The sequence below is a fragment of the Neodiprion pinetum genome, chromosome 1 (assembly GCF_021155775.2).
Source record: "Neodiprion pinetum isolate iyNeoPine1 chromosome 1, iyNeoPine1.2, whole genome shotgun sequence".
In the NCBI taxonomy this organism is placed as follows: Eukaryota; Metazoa; Arthropoda; class Insecta; order Hymenoptera; family Diprionidae; genus Neodiprion; species Neodiprion pinetum.
Genome location: NC_060232.1, coordinates 1,926,845 through 1,937,695, shown reverse-complemented (window position 1 = coordinate 1,937,695; position 10,851 = coordinate 1,926,845). Strand labels below are relative to the sequence as shown.

General features: G+C 39.0%; 1 protein-coding gene across 1 annotated transcript in view; it reads left to right on the top strand.

The window, feature by feature from the left end:
• Positions 1 to 10,851, top strand: part of LOC124224972 (phospholipase A2 A2-actitoxin-Ucs2a) — a 33,232-nt gene that overhangs the window by 14,029 nt on the left and 8,352 nt on the right. The gene's annotated exons all lie outside the window — the stretch shown is intronic.

Sequence of the window (10,851 nt, the reverse complement as noted above, 5' to 3'; positions counted from 1 at the left end):
GTTTGAGAAGCCTGTCTGACGACCTTTCCATTATTAATTCAGTCTCATAAAATAGTTATAATTCAGTGTGAACTTTTTTTTAATTTAGGAACGTAAGATTCCCGGTTGATATATCGTTGGGTCATGGATCGTGATCTTTCGATTGAATATAAATGTCAGAGAAAGAAATAATAATCCAAGTGCTACGACTTGTTTCTTCTCAAATTGAAAAAAATGTGAAAAGAAATTGAAAAATCAAACGAACGCGATCTTCCACGGAACAATCTTTCTTTTAACCTAAACAAACTTTTTAGGAGGTTCAATGGTAGAAAATCGTCAATTATTTTTTTCTGAAACACTCTATTATATTTCCGTATAAGTTGGAAAATTATGACTCGATCGCCCGCAATTACCTCGGCGATAAATATTATCAACGTTGTATGTGCGCATGGGTAGATTTATTACCGAAGCTGGTTACAATCGCCAAAAATACAATGTATACAAAGAATATTTGACCTATCTCAAACACGTACGAGATAATTTTTTCATCCGAAAAATAACGAGCTTTGGCAAGCCGTTCTAGCTTCCGAACGCGAGTAAAGTTTCATGCGACTTTTACGTGGGTATTAATCGTTCGATTATGTCTAACACTGAGTGATGAAATTTCTTTTTTCAATACGGATAAAAAGAGCGTTTTATACTAAATTACAAATACACCGACTTTTGATGTATAATTTAGTGTTTAATTCCGTGTTGAACGCGGTCGCGTGAAAGTGTAATTTTTTCAAGGTAAAAGGACTCGTTAAAGTTCTTTCAAGAACCGGAATGATTAATATAAAAATCGCAACACAGCCACTATAAGAGGATCAAATGAGATATAAAAAAAGTTCCGTCTTTCTCTACTTTCAATAATGATCGTCGAGAATCTGTTTGCTGAATTACCAGTATCGGAAAAAAAAAAACACAGACTGCGTCAGTCTTAGATGAGAAGAATAAAAAGACAAGCGCAAAAATACAACCCCTAGTTAATCGAATGCGGAAGGAAAGCTGCGGTACAACTTTGCCAAAGTAATTAATATTCACGGATGCAGAAATCTTGAATGCCAATATTCAAACAGCAAATTGAATCAAGTGTTTAAAAACTTTTATTCAGAATTAGCTGAAACGCGAATTTCGGTAACAAAAATTGAGTGATCGAACGCGTTACATGGATTCACATTGATCATGAACACTGCGGAATTTCACAGCGAAATTACAGGTCACGGATGGCATCCATCCACTCCATTGTTGGTCAGGTTTGACACGTTTGCGGGGACTGAATTTAACGATGCAAGGCGAGAAAAGTCAGACAATGCAGGGTGAATAGTTCCGACTGAGGTCTATAGCTCGTTTCTTGGCATTGGATTTGTCAGCTCAGCTAAACCTAGGTACATATTTTGAATAAATTTCCGGCAGGGTGGTGAAATCGATGAATTATAACAAGAACGGGGGGCTTTATAAAATCGCTTGTGCAATAATCGTCGGATGCACGAGGCGTGCGCTTTTGATCGGCTCAACGAGCCTCCGCGGCTAATCTGATTTACAAAATTTTCCGCGTTAATTACCGTCATCGATATTATATAATATAATGCGCATTTGAGGTCAGCGTTGCAGGTTTCAAATCATGGTAGATTTATTTTTCTCATTTACCGTAATCTCCCACCATTAGTTACTAACTACTATAACTTATACTGTAAGAGACATTGCGCAGCGCGAGAATTTTTTGACATTTCTTCGGGTACTCGGAAAGCAAATTTAATGCGTTATACGGGCAGGGGGGAAAAAGAAACACCATCGGCGAAGAAAGTGGGAATTATCCCTCTTGCAAACTCACTTCTCCGTTAGCGCTGAATTTGAAATCTTTCAAAAGCGCCATATTCTGAATTTTTTGAGGGCAAAACTTCGAGTAAAGGAATCAAACTTTGACGAAATATTAAAATTTCTAATGGTCCGAAGCCCGATACTCAAAGTTCGGAAAGTGCAAAGTTCCAAAATGCCAAAAGGGAGTAACTCGGACAAGTCAAAGTTCCAAAAGTGCGAAAATGAAAAAACTTAACAATCTGAAACATCGAAATACCGAATGATCGAAGATTTACAGTTCTGAGAATTTCTGACTTGGTGAAAATTCACCACTTTGAGCATTCTTTGTTTTAGATGTTCGATACTTTTACGTTCGGTCGTTCTAATTTTTTACACCCTCCCGTCGAGTAAACTACGCTGTGTGAGTATATTTCAATTTTCATAATTTTACTCTATCGAAATTTTATTTTCCGGAACTCTGCTCGGTCGGAAAACTTCTATATCCTTATTTCAAGTTTCGCCACCGAATAATTCGGAATCAGGTGCTTCCGCACCTTCAACCCCGTCACAAATATGTTGTCAAAAAAAACACCCAAACAAGAAACTAAAACTGATCCAAGTGAAGCTGTAACGAACGTCAAAAACGATTAACGGCGAAATGCAATGGGGGATGAAATCACAGGTAGCCAAGTTCAAAGCACTCTAGTATAGAGATTGCATTCGCAATTGGCAAAAATAAGTATGACTCCGTGCTCGATTAATTTCCGGGGTTTGAAAATAGAGCCTGACGGCCACGACGTCGATCGTCGAGAAATTCACTCTTCGAATTTGCAATCCCTGCAGCAGCTAGATCGAACGATGCAAAAAAGGAATTGAAGCAAATTATAACTTCTGAATAATTAATCGGAAAGATAACAAAGTTATTCCCGTATTTGTAAATTATCACAGACAGCTTGAAGAAGAATTCCACGCATCATCCGGCATAGCGAGATGTGCGGAGAAAAGCTGCCGGCAAGACGTCGTGTCAGGGCGGTTTCGCAAACAAATTCTATTACTAACAAAGTACACTTTCTTCACCCTCGGGCCTCGCCTCCGGTTTAACTCGGAACAAGAGAGTCGAGACTCTGCAACGTCGCTCCGACAGATTTAAACGCTTTTACGATCTATCATTTTTATTTTCATTCTCTCTCTCCCTCTTCCTCCACCACCTCGAGTCGAACCGTTTATACCTCTAATTGTGATCCAATTCTTCCGCGCCAATCAATCGTCGCGTGGTTTTCATTAGCAGATCGTTTCGATCTGTACTCGAGTAGGTTGGTTGGCCGAAATAAACACGTTTTATAATTAATTTTATACCGAGTTTTTCCTACGTTTGGTAATTGACAAATTACTATATTCGTGAGCTCGGATATTTTTGTAAAAATAAATATACGGAAGATACTGGAAGTGTGAAGAAAATCTTTATACACAGGGATAAAAGCATCGAAGATTCGTTCGCTTTCATTCTGCAGTGGCACATTTTACTCTAAAGACTATCTTCTAAAAAGTTGCTCGAACAGATTTTCGTTTTCTTTTTTTTTTTCTCAGTAGTCGATTCGATATTGCCGCTTTTTGATAATGATCTTTATCGGTGCGATGTTGTGAAATTGAATATTTAACGATGCCAAAACGATGAAAAGAAGTGTTTGGTAAATTTTGAGAAAATAGTCTTCCGATGAAATTGAAATAAAATCTAACAAATCTCCTGGACTTTTAACCGTTTTGAAGAAATTTGAAACGAAGCACCGATCGATGAAACTTTTGTTTATAATTCTAGTCTATTTTATATCTATGTTTGTATACACAGTTTCATCGTGCAACCATCTCGTAACAAAAGTAAGAAAAAGTATCGATTTTTGGCCCACCAATCTCCTCGAGATAATAACTCTGGGCTTAAAAGTTGTAAAAAAACCAGTCCCGTTTCTGTGAACGATCAAAAAAAAAGAAAAAAAACACTATCGTATAGAAAATCCGAAATGCCAAATTTCTTCGAAACGCTTTGTTCATCCCTACAGCGAATGTGGGTATTATACCTACGATAAGTTTCCTAAAAAGCGATAACGAACGCGGTCTTTGTAACGCGAGTAGAAGATCTTGTCGCCGACGTGAAACCACTCTGTAGAAACTAGGGCAATTCAATTTCAGTCGTTAACGATGATTTGTCGCGAACAGTGTGAAAAGTTCTCTACGTTTTACCGCGTTACGTTCTCACATTTGAGTGAAACGTCCGTTGAAGTAACGCTGCCGAAGTTGTACGTTAAAATCATTTTCCATCCGCAGGGATGGGAACGAAGAACCGGAGGTGCAGCGACCAATGATCGTTTTGCTACACTGCATGCGAGTTGAGAGCCGCACGTTTCTGCGATTAGAGAGAGTGACGCGACTTTCCCTCATTTCCACTCTCATCTCGTCCGAGGCTCGTGCGAAGGGCGATTTTAAAAATCAAGATCCGACCGAAACCGAACTCGGTACGATATTAAATTATCCTCCAAATCTCGCCATCTGTAGACGTCAAATTTTCTGTCTGGTAATAAGGTCAAAATTCCTGAATAAAAATTTTTCTCAACAAAAATCGTCCGCTATAAAAAATAAAAGAGATATTTTCATACGCTAAAAGCGAAGCAGGTATGAACTGTTGACATGTTGCGTGAAATACGTTCCGCTGTGTTTGAAAACGCGGAAGAAATATGTCTGAAAAAACTAACCGGACACGAGTACGAATTAATAAAAGAGAAAAAAATATAAAAAAAAAGAAAAAAAAACGGAGAGCTTTTAGCCGGCAGTCACAACAGGTTATAATCATTCTCTTATATGTGTATAATATATACGGACAAACCGATTGAACGGTACAGATATGGCAGGTGAAAAAAATGAATATGTAAGTAGAACGAAAATGTTTCGAGTCATGACGCGTAACAGGGTATAAAAAAATAAAAATCTTTGTCTCGTTCATTTGTATTAATTACAAGAAAAAAAGCTCAGTTCCAATGAATTGAAGGAAGGTGGATGAATGGGGTCTGAGATGAACAAAATTGATGAAATCACGCGACACAGGTGCGCGAAATAATTATTAAGTCACACGGTGACTGCGTAAAACGACGAACGGTACGTAGATTTAGATTATCTCCCTCATAAATTCGCGATGCCCTTTTCAGGCACGTGTGTAAATCTCAGTGTATAAACCTTTAATATAACAAAACGTTCCCTAATTTTCATAAGGTTGTCAGGGGTGTTGAGAGTAAAAATATACAATCCCTTTTATTACCCCAGCGAGTAAACTGTTGTTATAAGAATTTCGCTTAGGGAACAAAAGCTTGCCTTGAGAGAATAAAAATTTCATTATTATTTACTTTTTACAGCTCCACGTGTGGTGTGCAATAAGGGATTAAGGGTAAAATTTAATTTACATGTTACACCTTATAACCTGTGTTTTCAAAGCAGTGACACATAAGTCTAAAATTTTTATTATATTTTTTCATTCAATTCTTGTTTCATCGTGTACGAGTAATCTTAGATCTATTTTTTCCACAACGCGGGTTTATATAAATGTTCGCAATCACGAATCGCTTACGCGTCGATTTCCCCGTCTTCGAAAAAGTCTCAGCCGGTCAATCGGCGATAAAATTGGATGTGATTGAAGCGCGTTACTTGAAAAGAGCGACGGATTGATGCTCGAAATCGTAACAATTTCGAGTAATTGAGGATAATGTTAGAAAATCATTGAAAGCACGAGGTTACATTCAGTCGAATTAGTTGCCGAATAAAACGTGCACGAATCTGATAAAAATAACAACAATAATAACACTGATAACACGAGTCTTTTATTAAAAAAAAATAAATAAAAAATAACAATTCGCGGTTAATTCGATGCGGAATATGTGGGACATTCCATGATATTTCGATCAGGATCCTACGTCAATATCTTAGATTGGCTTTATAATTTTTTTTTTATGAAAGTACATGACTATTTCATAAAAATTTTCAGAATTTTTTCCGATTTTCGAAAATGGGGGCTTTTGCATCAAGTTTTTAAATCATACGTCCGACACGCTGGGTGAAAAAATTCTGAAAAAATTGGGATTGCGTTTTTCACCATATAATTTCCTACAAAAAATTATAAAGCCAATCCGAGACATCGACGTAGACTTTTGATCGTAACGTCACGGATTGCCACGTATGTATAATTGATTCTAGCAGCCCTTTACCCTCCCTTGAGACACCGCGAATTTCCTCAAATTAATTACACCATTGTTACGATACGTGTACATTATATAATTTTTCCCAAGAAACCCTTCGACCAGTTTGAATCCCCTGCGGAGGGATGAAATACCGATCGTTGCGTTTTTCGCAACCGATGATAGGGATCCGAATGAATATCTCGGGTCGTTAGAGGGGCAGCTCTTTCGATCTTCAACGCACCGTTGGAGGGAAAAAGTTTCAGCAATGCGTGACCAGCGGCGTTCATGAAACCGAGCTGAAATCGTTACGGGGAAGAGCTTTTCCGCGATGTAAAAGCCGCGCAATTCCCAACGGAACGTAGACCGATTGGTAAGAAAGAAAAGGAAGGTCCGAAAGTATCCCTCGCAAGGTGAAGGTGAAATTTTTGTGAATTAAGGCGATCACTTGAAGAGGCCAGCCGCTGGACCGCCGCTTCACGCACAATTTGCAATCGAATTATCGCACGTGACAGGTTTGCACCGGATAGTGAATATTGCGCAGTTCTCGTGGTATAATAGGCCGATCGGAATCAGTTTAAAGAAGATAAAGCCGATCCAATATGCCGTGGGAAGTCGCCGCCTGTACATTAACGCACTTATTTTTTCACAGTTAAGATTATGACGAAGCCGAGCGAACAACAAAAACCAGCAAACATTTGCTCTATCGTCGATATGTGCAGGGTATCTTGACTGTTCGTCGATATTTTTTCCCTTCCAGTTCATTATTGCCGTTATTATAATCGTTGTTTTTTATTTATCCATTTTTTGTTTTTCTTTTTTTTATCAAACCGTCGGGTCTTATCGCTGTTCGAAAGTTTGAAAGAACGATAAGGGGAAAAAGAAATTTTCTCCCTTGGATTACGAATTGTGGGCAATTAAAGAGCCGCGGTATATTACAACCCCTTCTCGATTCCCTTCGTGGATTGATTACCGTTCTACGCAATCGGCAATTTCGTATAATATAATATGGTTTCGACAGCCGAGAGTGAGGGAGGAATTCACGAAGCCACATATCGTTACCGAACGTCACAGATTACCGCGTATCGTTTCTACGGCTAATGAAATTGACGGCTGGCACCCGCCTGCGTATTTAATATCGCAGCGTAAGCCGGACGGTGGATAATCCACCGAGACGCCGATTCCCTGTGGATTTGCAAAATTTCTAGATATAAACATAAAGACGAACCGCGCCGTAAAGCGAGAATTAAACAAAAAGCTTTCGCAACGCTGGAAGACGGCAACTGACAGCGATGACGTGTGAATAAACGTGTAACGAACGAAGGCATGTGACCGGAAAATAACGTGACCGGTCGCATTCCAGGTATTAATTTAATAATCAGACCCCGCTAAGCCTGCAGATAATAAAGCTATTTCAGAGGTATTGAAAGATCCATCAATAAGATCCCTCGCGATTGCACAACTCGGGACCATCGAGAGTTTCTACCTAATTAGCCGCAAATGTTAATTAGCATTCAGAGTTTAATGGGTGAATTGCCAAATCGGGAAAAACAGATTCATTTCCTTACGCAAAGACGCCTCGACCACCGGTCGTAACGTTACGGGATTACGTCTGTTTCGAAAAGCAGAAAAAATTGTTATTTTTATTCAAAATAATAAAAGAATTATTACGTTGAAAAAAGCCAAAAAAATTAGAGGAAATATAGCGGTGCAAATGCCAAAAATGCGTATAATTTTTTTTTTTCTCATCGCCAATCGTTCCGCAGACTTATTTTCAAACTAAATACAAAAAAAATATTACATATATATTATATGCCCTTTCAGGATTATCACCGCGACAATTCTTTCTTCGCCCTTAAAAACCCAAGTAACCCCTTGATCCAGTATCCTCGATAAATGGGAATTATCCTCTTCGCGGTATGCGTGCCTAGAATTGCACGCTCCATAAATTTCGACCGTGCAAATAGGGCAACAGAATGTAAATTATAAGCGTACGAGGAAAATGCACGGTCGAAGGTAAACCGGATGCAAACTGCAGCGGAATAATTTCACCAGAATGCCAGACGCCTTCTCTCTCTCTCCCTTCATCTCTCATCTTTCACCTTTGAATACCTATAACGTACTTACGCATATATAAATGTATACGCAATATACATGTGTGTAGATATAAAGTCTACCGATATTTATCGTACGCATAATTTTGTATACTATAGGCGCTGTCTGCTTTATTCGCCTCCACAATTTGTCTATACATATATCTAGATGTATATATAGGTGTATGATAAATTTTCATCATCGTTGCAACAGGTGGAAATTTCTCTGCCGATTTTTGCTTTCCACGCGCATGTTTGACGAATTCAAAGTTTCCATCGTCACTGGACGATAATTGTTCAGAAATTAACGACTCTTCGTAGCACGGTAAACGATATTGAGACCGAGCCAAAGCTTCTCTCGATTTGTTCCTTCGATATTTAATATCAGCAAATGAGTTTTGCAATTACCTGCGAGTGAACGCGTATTCCGTTATCATATTATTATTATTATTATTATTAATAATAATATTATTACTATTATTACTAGCTGCTGTCGCAACAGATGCGTTACGTCAAATATCCAACGTCGAAAGATAGAACTCAATCTATTTAAGTGGCATTCGCAAATGCCTTTCACCCCTGCAAGTTTTCAGTATTACCGAATATGCACGTAGGCGGGGAGAAAAGGCGTTCGTATTATAACACGTGAGATTTTGCCAAGTCTTTTGTTACCTGTACTACATTTTTACTCTTCTCGAGACAACGTTGAAAGAAGCTCTGCGCGATCGTGATATAAAGAGAAAAGTCGGAGGATAGTGTTTCGCGTAAAATATAATTTCAGGCGTTTAGTCGTTGCGTAATTGAATACTGCTTATACTTGTCCCATACGAGCAGATAGAATAGTACCGCAGACGAAGAAACGAGGTGAGAAGGCGCGTGAGATTGAAACTGAAACTGAAAACTGAAATCTGAGTTTGTCACTCCGTACCTTGTAGACGAGAACAGTAAATGCTTTCAGAACTTTGTGCGCACACATACGTACATGTACATGTACCAGATATTCTGCCTATTGTTTCTATTACAGAGCGATGTAACAACGGTTATACCTTCCAACAGTTTGATATCAATTCATTCACGGAGCAGCAGCGTTCGGTTACAATTAAGTGGATCAACGAAATATTTCCACTGTGCGCATCAATATAATTCTTCTCGTGTTAAAATCGCAGACAATACCGTGACAGGTGAATCGATCCAAAGAAAAATTGAACAGAAGACTTGACGGCTAAGAATGACCAAACATAATCGGTTTTTGTTTTCTCGCTCCCATGAACGACGCAACGCAATATCAATTTATGCGATTAAACTATCAATTATTATCATTGCCTTGCTTACTAAATACCAGTTTGATATAACAAATGAAAGATGAATGAATATTTTCGCCTGATATTGACAAATGGTTTGAATGAAACTATAAACTATCAAAAAACTTTTCCGCCATCAACACTTTACATACCGAAATTTACGAAATCTTGATTTCGTATGCTCTGTTTAAAAAGAAATACGAAATGATCGATTAATCGATTAATTTCACCGATTCAATCGAGTCGTGTTCGATTATTTTTTCGGACTCGATTGATCGATGCATCGATTATTCGCAGCTTACAATTAGTGCGCGTCTCTATTAACGGCAATTAGTATATTTTTTCCGCCCGCACGTAGAACATGTGTAAAATCTTTGGGGCATCTGCCGAGGCTTTATACCCATCATAAACCGGGTCGCGTAATTGCGGAGGCGAGATAAAAAGCAGCTGAAACGAGTCCTCGACGGGTGTCGAGAAGAAGAGATTACGCCAACTTCTTCTCTTCATTGACTCGGTAGAGATTTCAATTTCCCGTCTCGCGCTCGAGTCATTTCACGGCTCCCGCCCTGCGAGCGTTTACTTTCTCATTTCTTTACTCCATTTTTCTGCTTCGCTCTCTTACGTCTAAATTTTTGAACGCGAATAATCTCACCGCGGCGCTCTAATTCGTTACTAGGTAGGTATACAAACAATGCGAGGCCTTAAGACCATCTAGTCCTTACACCGCGTAGTGCGACAATATCTGGATGAGAGAGACAAAGCGTTACATACCTATATTTGTGAGTAACAAAAGGGGGAGCTTGGAATGATACAAAATACCGATGCGTGTGCGGAGCCGCGGGATTTTCGCATCACTTTCACGTCTAATAACTATAATACATCCCCCGGCTGATCCAGCTTCGTTATTTGCATTTTATCATTATTCTCAAATAACGCCAACCTTAACGAACTTTAATGGCCTTCTGTGACCTACATAAGATCGACGTTTTTGAAAATTAGAATAAACAATCGAAAAGAGCAGAGAACGAAAGTCGTGCAGGGCATTTAAATCCATTGTTGAAAACTTTTGACCGTCTCTTGATTCAGATGATACGATTGCGGTAGATCTCGAAAATGTTTCAAGCGTAACCGTAACGGGTTCCTTTCTCTTGCCGCGGATCATTAACATCGGTAAAGAAGATACACCGCGACGTATAATGTGAAAATAAATATCGCAGACCGAATAATAGCATCGCACGCATGGCGGTGAACTTTCGCGTATTTGGATAACGAACAATTAGGTATTCGGCTTAAGTGTAAAAGATTGCGGGCATGGGTCACCCACCGCAATGTCAGACAAGCGCCAAGTCCCGCCATTGTCGTAACAACAAACACTGGAATGTTCGCAACGAAATGAAGTATCAGAGCAATCGCGCAGGGTCTTCG